Genomic DNA, 12,588 nt, shown 5'->3' with positions numbered 1-12,588 from the left:
TTAGAATGAACCAAGAAAACTCAATTGAGCTTTTTTACACAAACAATTAGTATTGTTAAAATTATTGACACTGACGTAGGCTATTTGTTAAGCCGAAATATTTGTCAACACGATTTTATAACATCATCTTTGTATATTACCACCGTTGTGCAAATCTTTAGACTTATATAATTTTTCCTGATCTGCACAGTATCGTCTATTTTAGACGATCCGGTACATATCAAAATTCCTGGTTGGTCCTTTTTATAGACCTCTATATATATATAATATCTAAACAAGTGAGAACTCTACGACAAATCCATCCATTGGATCACCAATGAAGGTGACACACGGCTGAAAACACATATTATATTCATAATTACTCTTAATATCAGCACAACAATGTAAAATCTGCAAATTTGGGGAAGAAAATTTTTGTTTTTCCCTCGCCGGGATTCGAACTCATGCTGTTGGAATATCGTGACATTACCGCCTGCACTGTGCCCAGCGCTCTAGACCACTCGACCACCTAGACTGAACAAAATTCAGCTTCCGGTGGCCTAATGTTACCTTTCCTCGTCAATAGAATCTAGAGTTGTAATGCAGTACATGATATATTAGGCATGAAGATGGAATAGATTGCAAATTAGCTAAATTATCTGTCGTAAATGATCGTAAGATGCAGTCGTAGAAATCTAGAAGTATAGAGCGCTTGGCACAGTGCAGGCGGTGTTGTCACGATATCCCAATAGAATGAGTTCGAATCCCGGCGAGGGAAGAACAAACATTTGCGTCCGCAAACTTGCAGATTTATCATTGTTGTTCTGATATTTAGAGTAATTATGAATATAATATGTGTGTTCAGACTGTGTATCACCTTCACTGGTGATTAAATGGATGGATTTGTCGTAGAGTTGTCACTTGTTTAAATGTACTTATTAAAATTATTATTTCTGTGACTGCATCTTAAGATCCTTTACGACAGATAATTTAGCTAATCTGCAATCAATTCCATCTTCATGCCTAATATACCATGTACTGTGTTACAACTCTAGATTCTACTGGCGAGGAAAGGTAACACTAGGCCACCGAAAGCTAAATTTTGTTCAGTCTAGGTTGCCGAGTGGTCTAGAGCGCTGGGCACAGTGCAGGCGATGTTGTCACGATATCCCAATTACATGAGTTCGATTCCCGGCGAGGGAAGAACAAAAGTTTGCTTCCGCAAATTTGCAGATTTAACATTGTTGTGCTGATATTTAGTATAATATACACGTATATACATTATATATAATATATATATTTATTTAAATAAATATATCCCCAGCTTCGTCTATTTCTCAAATTTCAATTATGTAATGACACATCGTTAAACAACATAGCCCCGGCTGTAGCTTAAACATATCATATATAAACGTTGCTACCCATTAATCCTGAGGTATTTTTATTCGCGTTTTCAATGCTATTTTCTTGAGTTCCATCGCTGTTCCAAGTGAAAAAATGAATACTGAAGACATTCATGATTTGTATAACTAATCATATAATCCACTAACGATTTATGCCGATTGTTGGCCCTCATTTTAGTAAATGCATCACTTGGCTACCACGTCGTCAATGACAGGAACTATAATGACCTAGCGATTCAAAAGGCATGTGTTGACGTCACGCTGTCTATGACGTAACGCTTGCACCATTGAGCGCCAAATTTGACTTATTCTTGTTTCTCTGTCTTGATTAAAAACGTCTTATATTTAAATGAAATTAAAAGTTGCTTTTACGTTATAAAAACTTGGTATGATATGATTGCCAGTGACACAAATGTCTTCCAGATTTGAACTGAGGATGATGTTAGCAATTATAGGCAGCCATACGGCCTTCAACAACGAGATAGACCTATACCAAATAATCGGCAATAAAAGGCCCCAACATGTAATATATGAAATAATGCAATTGAGATTACTAACGGCCTGATTTGTAAACAATTTACGAAAAACAAAAATGACAGATATAAACCGACGACAACAGCAGAATAACAGGCTCCTGACTAGGGACAGGCACATAAAGAATGTTAAACATGTTTGAACAAACTATAAAAATCAGTTGTAAAGGGCTTAACTCGTTAGATCGATACAAAACAGACAAACATCTAAAACAACAAAGACACTACCTTAGGCCTGAATTCTCGAAAATTTGACCGATTCTGACTAAATTCGTTATCTACGTTCGTATCCGTAGATATGCTTATTTTAAAACCCTGATGTACCCTGTACATCCTTTGGCTTCGCCTCAGGATGTAACAAGATACTTTTGGTTGTAAAAATACCCATACCTACGAATATGAATGTAGATAATTTATGATATATACACTGATATATGAGATTAAAATATCATTCAGCTTCTTTGTACTCCCTAGTTAATAGGTTCAAATAAATGCATAGTACCTTTTCCATTTCAACACATATTCTGATATTATCGATATATATATATATGTATTTTTATTTTCGATTTGATTGATTAGTAAATATTACCTTTACTAGAATGCATATCGTACCAAAACGATGTTTGTTCTCGGAAAATCCGTGTCCAACTTTTTGTAGTTACATAAGAACAACCAGAATCAAAATCGTCCAAAAAATATATGCCATACTTGGAAATACACTGTTGCAAACTTCTTTTCCATCCGAGACCCCAAGTATCGGTAACCAGATGATTCGCTAAAATATCATGAATAATTAAATTGTATCTAAATTGTTGATATCGTTTCCATTGTGTTTTTATAATATTTGCAGCTCATAAAATATAAATTCGTCATACAATGCAACGAATATTTGAAAAGTTACAAATGGTTATTGGAAACTTGGTTAAAAATCAAATCTATCATTCTTGTTTGAACATTACGAAATAATTCTTTAACTCTGTGATTTCAGTATTTAGGGCTTGCGTACATCTTTTCGTGGAAACCAAAAAGTAACAGCTATGCGTTTGTAACTCTTTTTCTAGTTTTTTATTTGAAATATTCTTTTCCATAAAATAAGTATCAATTATGGACTTTTGACGAGGTCAATACGTTATATATGGACCTGTTCAGATTACATTGACCGAGGACGAAGTCAATATAATATAACAGGTCCATATATAACGTATTGACTGAGCGAAAGTCCTTCATTAAAATATTGCATATGTAAATACTGTAAGTTTAAAAATGATATTGTGTCGATGTTACTATTTTTGGAAATGATATTGACCCTATGTAACTATTTTTAGTAACATAGAGTCAATATCATTTCTAACAATATGTCAAAATAGTGAAAAAATACAAAATATAATTTGGGAAACACGTGACCAAATAAACCAATTAGAAACAAGTAACATCAAACCATATCTAATATAAAGTAATATACAGTAACTGTCTTTTGATGAGGTAGATATGTAGTATATTGACTTTTGAAAAACTGATATTCACTGAGGAAAACAGTATTTTTTCAGAAGTCAATTAAACCTCATTTTTATACATGTAGAAACAAAAGACCATAATTGTTTTATTTCGTATTCCGAGAGAGACCATTTATGTAATGACAATCATTAGAATAGAATAAACAATTGAAAAATCAAACAATGTATTTATTTCATTTGTTTGCTTTTAATTAGTGTTTTTTGTTCTTTTTGATTGTTTTTTTTTTGGCATTTTATAACGATTCAATATTCCTCAATGATTCCTGTAACCACATCTGGTCTTCTCAGACAATCAACAAAGATATATTGTTTCCAGCAACGACGTCATGATTTAGGACGTCATTTCAATATTAAAGATGAGTTTATTTCTTTAAAAGCTGCGCTGTTCAAACAGTTTTTTAAACGTCAGGCATACTTTTAATCAAGCAAGTCTCAAATATTGTTCACGACTCTTCAAACAGGAAGAGGGCCAATATGGATTTTGCACGGGAGGGCCAATATGGCTCTCCCATTGAGATTGCATTGGAATTCCATATTGGCAACGGTTATTTGCCCCGTTTTTAAACGTTTATTACATATGCAAAACCCAATGTATTCGTAACAAATATGTGATAATCTGTTTTATTCAGAATCCAATTCATATAGAAAACAGTTCTATCAATGTGGAATAAACAATATTATTTAACTAAAATTCAGTTTTATTGATATTCATTTTTTTTGGGAGGGGGGAGCTTACATATATTTAGGAAATCAGATAGTAATAAAAAGCTCATTTACTTTTTTATCATTATTTGTTTATTTTAATATTGTCGAAACCGTATGTAAGAGATCAATGATACTACTTACCACAAACTCCGTGTGCTTTATATTGCGACGAGCAGCTTACAACATGCGGACCATCAAGCAAATTTGGAGCACCCGGAGACGACGGAGTACATGACATTAACATACAGTTTTCTTTTTCAGTTTCATATGAATTAGAAGCTTTGTATCCTGCAACAGAAAATAGAACTACTTGAATTTTAAATTAAAATCCTATAATTGGATAAATATATGTAATCTCGGCAAACATTCAATGATAGCAGTTCTTTTCATGATCGCGTTTATTCACGAAGATGTGAATGTATATATCGTATACAATATAATTCAACGCTATCTGAGATAAGACTAAATGTGTTCTAAGAAAAGAAATAAACATCACATACCTCATTTTCTGCCTTGTATTTTTTGACATGTGTTGATGTCTTGTAAAATAAATTATGCGTATATGATGGGGTTTGTGATCCTCAGTCCTTAGTTCTCTATGTTTGTGTTCTTATATTGATGTTATTTTCGACTTATAAACAGATAAGTTTTACCGTAGATAAAAACAAATGACATCATCGCATTCAGAATAAGTAATATGACTCAGAAAGGTATCCAGAATTGACAAAATAAAACCATTTTATTTCAGGAAAGACATAATGCTACTTAAAAGAAAATCAAATGTGATCCACTATTCAATTTGCATTCATTACATTTTATAATTATGTGAATATATGCATGGATTAAAACATTTACGTACCACTTTTGTTGCACTGGAATTTCGTTTCGTCAATTAATGTCTCTTAATTAATTGATGCTCAAGGCCAAAATATTTTTAAATGAAAACAAAATTATACAAACGTTGAGGAGCTGATGAAACATTAAAGGAACAAAAAAACAAGGATTTGCTTAATCGAGATTCATGGTTTAATTCAAAATTATTAACAAAATTGTATTACAGCAAATTTATTAAAAAAAGATGAATTTTCACAGATAGAAGTATCGACCAAGTAGAAACAATAACATTACCGATACAAAGGTTGCGCATTTGCACGTTATGCCCTCATCAGTGGGGCTCGATTGCCATGAACGATAGGTCTTTCTTTGAAGAAATTACTCAGAAGATACAAAGTTTCAATGAGACATGCATGAAGGCTTAAGTAGTGACCTGTGTGAGTTATTTTCTCTGACTAAAATGCAAACTACAGGTTTTTGTTTTACTTTTTAATATACATCTACTAGGGCAAACATGTTACACATGTGTCACGCATGTACCTTGAAACGCACGTGTTACAAGATTACTACATGCGTGACACGCATGTAAAACATGCGTTGCAGAAAACGTCTCAAACACATGCGTGTCATACGCATGTGCTGCACATGTGTGGCATTTTGTCCTGTTGATAACTCAATATTTCAAATTGAAATAATAGTTTCGATCAATTGGAAGCCGAGATGTGTTCAAGAGCAGTCATACATAGGTATAAAGGAGGAAGTTCGAACCAATGTACTGACAAATAAAATTTCGGAAGTAAAAGGTGAGTTTTAAACTTATTCCTATTGTGAACAAACGTAAGATAATTTCCAATTCAAGAGAAATAGAATAACATCAAATAAAACAATTGCATTTTATTTGTAACACTATTCAATTCACTGAATTAAGAAACTTTATTTCCTTGTTTAATGAATATGTTCACTTCAATGCAATGCTCGAAGATCGAGAAACAATTATGCATATGAGTAAATCCGTTAAATAGAGACCACTGCACTCCTGGTTTATATTTTAAACTAACCAACGCTAATCAATCATATCTCAAACACGAATTTTGAAAAAAAATCAAAATGAGACATAAGATTGTCTAATATATTGATGTCAAGCTAATTCAAAAGAACTCTGCCATCTACCGATTTTTTAACGATGATGCATTGCGATTAAGGCCAACAGAGCCTAATCTGAAATAAATGCAAGGAGAAGTGGCTGTTTTTAGGGCTTTATCAAAATGGTTAGATTCATCTGTTGGTGTAATTTTGTATCATGTTCAATGATCGTCCCTTTGCTGGATACATTTTTCCCCCAAGGAGGAAAGAAGCTAATTGTGATAATTGTAAAAAGGGGGATTGTGAAATGTGATATACTAAAGAAACAATAGATGTTCTCCAATCCCTGACACTCTCCTAAAGTTAAAGAATCGAATCGAACGTTTTCGCTCACATTATTTTATTAATGATTCTAGCTATTTATCATGTTTATGTTGCCAAATCATTTATAATTGTGTTTGTTTGTGTTTGTTTTTCATTTTGCTTTAGTTTGGTTTTATATTGTCTCTTTAGAGTTGTGTGGTCTTTGAAAAGTTTGAACTATTTTATACTTTACTAAGTTACTCAAGCGATCTTTAACTGATTTATTGCAGTCTTCTATGGTTTAAAGCTCTCAATTTTGTCTTGTAATATTTACTTTGAAATACATTTTAGGAATTGTAGTTGGATGGTTTATCGACAATTTTATCGCTGCCAAATTATTTGGACTTCATAAACATTGTACAATTTGATAAAGTCAGATTATTTATTATCTTCAATCAGTTTTTTGGGGAAATGGGAAAGCTCATGTGAAAATCTTTTTTCGTGACTTTGAATTGCATTCAAAACATTTCATATTGATTCGGACTCTACAAAAACAGTTCTTTCCTCTTAATCAAATTTGTTTTTGCTTACAAGTAATCTATTGGACAACAGGTATCTAATCATTAAATTAAAATATTAAGCTAAGACATAATTATAATTTGCTTAAAGTGTAATGTAGATATATGTCAAAAAAGATCTTGAATGTGTTTCTCCACCTTGGCGTTGTAAATGCTTAATTTCGTTTAGTCCTATCAAAAGAGCAGGAACTGCTTTATCGTCCTGGCCCATTAGTTTTTCCAGTGATTGTGGCAGGAGTCTTGTTGTTCAATGTTTACTTTTCTATGTAGTGATATATGAACTCGTATTGTCTTCGTGCTGTTCTCATATAGTTTGTATGCTTCCATCCCCTATCTATCTTCTGAATTTATTTTCAACCCTTTCGAATTATCCAGTTTAGTAGTCATGACCTATTTTTGCATTACTATCTGCATACTGAGCTCGTCATTCTACAGAAACAGCTCTTCTACGTGTTCACCACGATATAGTTTCTGCACTGGACAAAAACAGTTGTGTTGTACTTCTGATGCTCGATCTTTCGGCTGCATTTGATGTTATTGACCACAAGATTTTACTAGAACGTCTGAACTATTCTTTCGGAGTCTCCGATAGCGCCTTATCGTGGATCGAGTCTTACTTGAAAGATGAAACTCAGCGAGTTGCCATTGGCACCAAACAATCTGACGATCTACATGTAAGTCTTCAATATGGTGTGCCTCAAGGCTCTGTTCTAGGACCAAAATTATACTGCATGTACTCGAAACCTGTTGGTGAAATATGCAGGCGACATAAAATGCTATACCACTCGTATGCCGACGACACTCAGGCATATCAAGTGATTAAACCGGAAGGTGATTGGGACGATCTATCCGACCGTTTGAAAGCATGTTTGTCAGAGATAAGCGACTGGGTGACTTCAAATATGCTGAAACTGAATCAGGACAAAACAGAGCTCATCGTCTTTGCTCCGAAACATCGAGTTAAACAGTTATCAAAGTATGAGCTACCCTTTGATGGCACTATTTGAAGTGATGCGAACTGTGTTAGGAATCTGGGAGTGTTCTTTGATAATACCTTGAGTATGGAACAGCAGGTAACAGCCGTCTCAAAATCATGTTACCACCAGATTCGAACCATCGGAAACATTAGATCATTTATCACTAAAAATGCGTGTAAGACACTAGTGTGCTCTCTTGTCACCTCCAGATTAGACTATGGGAACGCTTTGTTACATAATGTAAACTCTTCCACGATAGCAAGACTGCAACGCGTTCAAAACACAGCAGCTAGACTTATCACAAGAAAAAGGAAGTTTGACTCCATAACACCTGTTCTGATGCAGCTGCATTGGCTCCCCGTGCAATACCGATCACATTTTAAACTTTTACTTTACGTTTTTAAGGCATTACACGATAGAGCACCTAAATATTTGGAAGAACTGATTGTACCATACGCTCCTGACTTCGGTCAGAAAATGAAGGACTCATAACGAAACCAAGAGATGTCCGCACTAAAACATACGGTGAAAGGCGATTCGACCGAGCTGGAGCTACATTGTGGAATGACCTACCAATTCATTCACGGAAAGAACAATCGCTTCCTCGTTTTAAAAAAGGTTTAAAGACACATATTTTTAGACTGGCGTACTGTGATGTGTAAGACCTGTGATATTTATTTATTATTCTAACAGTTTAAGTGATAGGTCTTTTTTATTTTTATTTTATTTAAATTTTGAATTTTTAGTTTTTAAGTTTTTATTTAAGAGACAGTTTTATTTATTTTTTCTCTGTGTTTTACTGGTTAAATTTCTACCTTATATTTTCTCTTAGCTAAGTGAATAAATCCTTTAATGCAAATTTCTATAGGTTTTACTTGTGTATATACCACAGGGAATGTAAATACTTATAATTTTCATCATTATTTTATTTAATTATGGTTGACTGTTATATTCTAATATGTTTTTATGGTATTCATTGTGATATATATTTCCCCTTTCACTGCTATTAATTTACATCATTATTCTATTTCATTTCTGTTTCATTCTTATGTTCATATATATATATATATATATTTGCTATTATTGTATGCATTGTGATATATATTTTCCTTCAATTTTATATGTTAAGAGCTTAGAGTATTATGTTTATTAGATAGGCGCTATATAAAAGCTATGTAATAAATAAATAAATAAATTACTATCATGGTTATTAAACTTACTTCTATAAACAATCAGATATTTATAAGTATTGCTTTCACAGTTTCTAGCGTCTGTAGAGTTGGTTGGCAATTTTGACATGCATTTACAAACCGGAAGTTCACCTGTCTGCATGAAATAATAAAATAATAAAAAAATACTTTATTCTGATACTTACATGACATATATACATATATATGTATATATGTATATATGTATAGTCAAACCTGTCATTTGATTTTTTGTGATAATTCAACATTTATTGTTTACACTAACTAGTGTAAATTGAGAAGTTGTTGATAAAACGTTGATATAGTAATACAAGTTGGGGGTTAAGTTATCTATAAAATTAGGTTAAATCCACCATTTTCCTCCGAAAATGCCTATAACAAGTCAGGAACATGGCAGTTGTTTTTTCACGTGAGCCGTTGATTGATATCGCTTGATGTTGTCAATTTTTATGGACAACCCCTTTTTAGAATTGTCCTTGGAGTTCGGTATTTTTGTTATACATTTTTTATAGCTAACTGAAGACTATGAATTAAGCTGACATTGTTTTGAAATTAACTCAATTCTTTCAAAGTATTATGTAAGGTAATAATACTATTTTCAACACGAGTCACAAACTAGTGATTTACTAATTATTCGTAATTATCTCACATGTTTATCTGTTGAAATCGATATATCATGAATTGTACATCCTTTATTATTTCTATCGCATTAGTACTCCTCTTGAGATATACGCGTACTTGGACATGACGTTTTCGTTTTAGAACTTCTTCGTTTTTTGAGCATCTTACAATAACTAAATATTAAAAAAAGCATAATGTAGTATGACCACCAATGAGACAACTATCCACCAGGATCTTGCCTAATGAATAATTTATCTCTAAATGATAAACTAAAGGTAAACACATTTTACAAATAAGCATAAGCTCTGCTTCATAAACAATAAAGTGATTGTATATTTTGTTGATTTCAAATGACAACAATATATGTAAAATTCAGTTTAAAAGACGAAAGAGTAGAGTAATAGATTACCGTAATAGCGATGAATTCGGTTCAAGAGAGCCAGAAGATACCAAAGGGATATTCAAATTCATAAATCGAAAACAAACTGACTACGGCATGGCAAACAAACATCAGGTTCTCCTGAAGAGTTAGGCAGATGTTGATCCACGTGTTGTACCCTTTGTGTTGCTGATGTATGTACAAATTCGTTAATAAGTCTAATTGTTTCATATCCCATTCGAGTAAAAAAAAAGGGATTGTAGTTATGATAGTTTGATAAAATATGCCGTCATATGAAAAACAGACGTTCTATAACGCCAAACCAACTATGATGTTGTCTATACTTTTTTCGAAGGGATGGGTTCAAATTAACCACTAGGAATCCCAATTCCATAGCATCCCTGTGGAAGCAACCCTATATTAAGGAAATCATGATAGGAAATGTAAGCTCTGGAATATCGTAATAAATGGAAAATAGATATGTCATATGTAGCCGGTGCTAAAATGTAGCTACATTGATATGGACAGTTTACAATTTAGAAACTGAAATTATCTTTTTAGTCTAAAAAATGTTTGTTTGCAACCGACCATCATTGCCAATTTATAGATGTAGGTTAAGATATGAAGCAGAGTTATTGTATATGTTTCATCATTTTTTAAAGCTCAATGAGATAGAGCTTTCAACATAATCACTAAACTTTGAATTATTTATTATTTTAACTGTAAAGAGCTTTTCGGGTATTTACACATAATATAAGAGGCAAATTTGATGATTGTAACGTGTACAAGGTATTTTTACTATTTTGCTCACCCTATATGCAAAGAAATCAAATCCTTGACATTCTATTTCACAATTTGCTATCGTTTTAACATTGAAAACATTTCCAGATGAATGATCATCAAATATATAGCAACCTGTAAAAAACATTGAATAAATAACTGTATATAGAAATGCAAATGTATGCATATATATATATATATATATATATATATATGATAAACTTGTTTCCTACTTTGACCAATAATATGTATCATATAATGAATGTACGATATTCACATCCTTCATGGTTTGGCTTAGTTCAAATGTGCATACTGCTTAAATACTTGATATTTCTTTTGTGTTTTTTAAAGAAATATTGATAGACATGACAGTGTATGCGTCATTATGAAAATTAGATTTATTTTGTTCGATTTGACATATGATATTTCTGTTCCTTCTATCACATTAAGAAATAAAAACAAGAACAAGACTTGTCATATTGAAAAAAAAGCACAAATTTCTATTTTAACAATTCAAATACATTTATGGAACAACTGCTGTATACAATTGTATATCTCTGAGGAATTGACACAATAGGCACTGTGTTTACAATGTTGCGTTGCATTACTTTACTTCTTCCAATTTTTGTCTTCCGTTATGAATATCCTCAAAATTTGCCAAAATCTGTCAAAATTGCAGCTGTGAGCAATCTTTACGCATTCTTGATATGGACCCATGTTCGAAAATACACTGAATTTTGTAAAAACGATGTACTATAAAGCAAACATGATTTGTCTTTCAACAAAGGTTTATATTCTAGGTATGCATAAACGCTTGGGTTTAAATATTAAAACACTAAACACATTATTGCACAAAATATCTTTCACGTACATGTACTTGTACAAACAATAATTAATTTTTTGTTGATTTCAACTGCGTAATATAAATTGGCACTATCTCTGAAAAACAAAAGAACATATTGACCAAATTTAGTCTGGATGAACATGATTCATTCTTTAGTTGTTATTGGCTTTGAATTTATAAGCGATTTAATGTAGAATTGAATGTTTCGTTTTTAAATTTTATTGAAGGTGTTAAACGAATATAAAAATAGGAAGATGTAGTATGATTACCAATAAGACAACTGTCCGCCAAAGTTCAAATGAATTGGATGTAAGCAATTATAGGCAACCGTATCGCCTTCAACCATGAGAAAACCCATACTGTATAGTCGGCTATAAAAGCCCCCGACATGAAAATTTATGAAACCTATCAATTAAGAAAACTAACGGCCTGATTCAATTTGTAATTTATAACAAAACGATTAACGAAAACAAATATGACAGACAAGGAACAACGACAACCACTACACTACAGACTCCTTGCTTGGGACAGACACATAAAAAATATGGCAGGGTTAACATGTTTGTGAGATCTTAACCTTCCCCTAACCTGGGACAGTTGTGTATCAGCACAACAGCAGAACTTACTATAGAGACATATTTTGTATGATGCGCAGACGAATTTCATACTAGATCTGCTCGAATGATCAATGCTTTTACAACCCTCTAAAATTACAAAAAAGAATCATTCAATTGGTATAATTTGTTGTTAACATTGTTATGCTACAATCATGAAATAACGTTTTATACCAAATTGTTCATTTTCATTTTCATTAAGCATTGTTGTGACATCGTCACTGGAAGCTTGT

This window comes from Mytilus californianus, unplaced genomic scaffold (genome assembly GCF_021869535.1).
Source record: "Mytilus californianus isolate M0D057914Y unplaced genomic scaffold, xbMytCali1.0.p SCAF_44, whole genome shotgun sequence".
NCBI classification, from domain to species: Eukaryota; Metazoa; Mollusca; class Bivalvia; order Mytilida; family Mytilidae; genus Mytilus; species Mytilus californianus.
The sequence above is the reverse complement of the archived record's forward strand: the minus strand, read 5'-3'. Positions refer to the sequence as shown.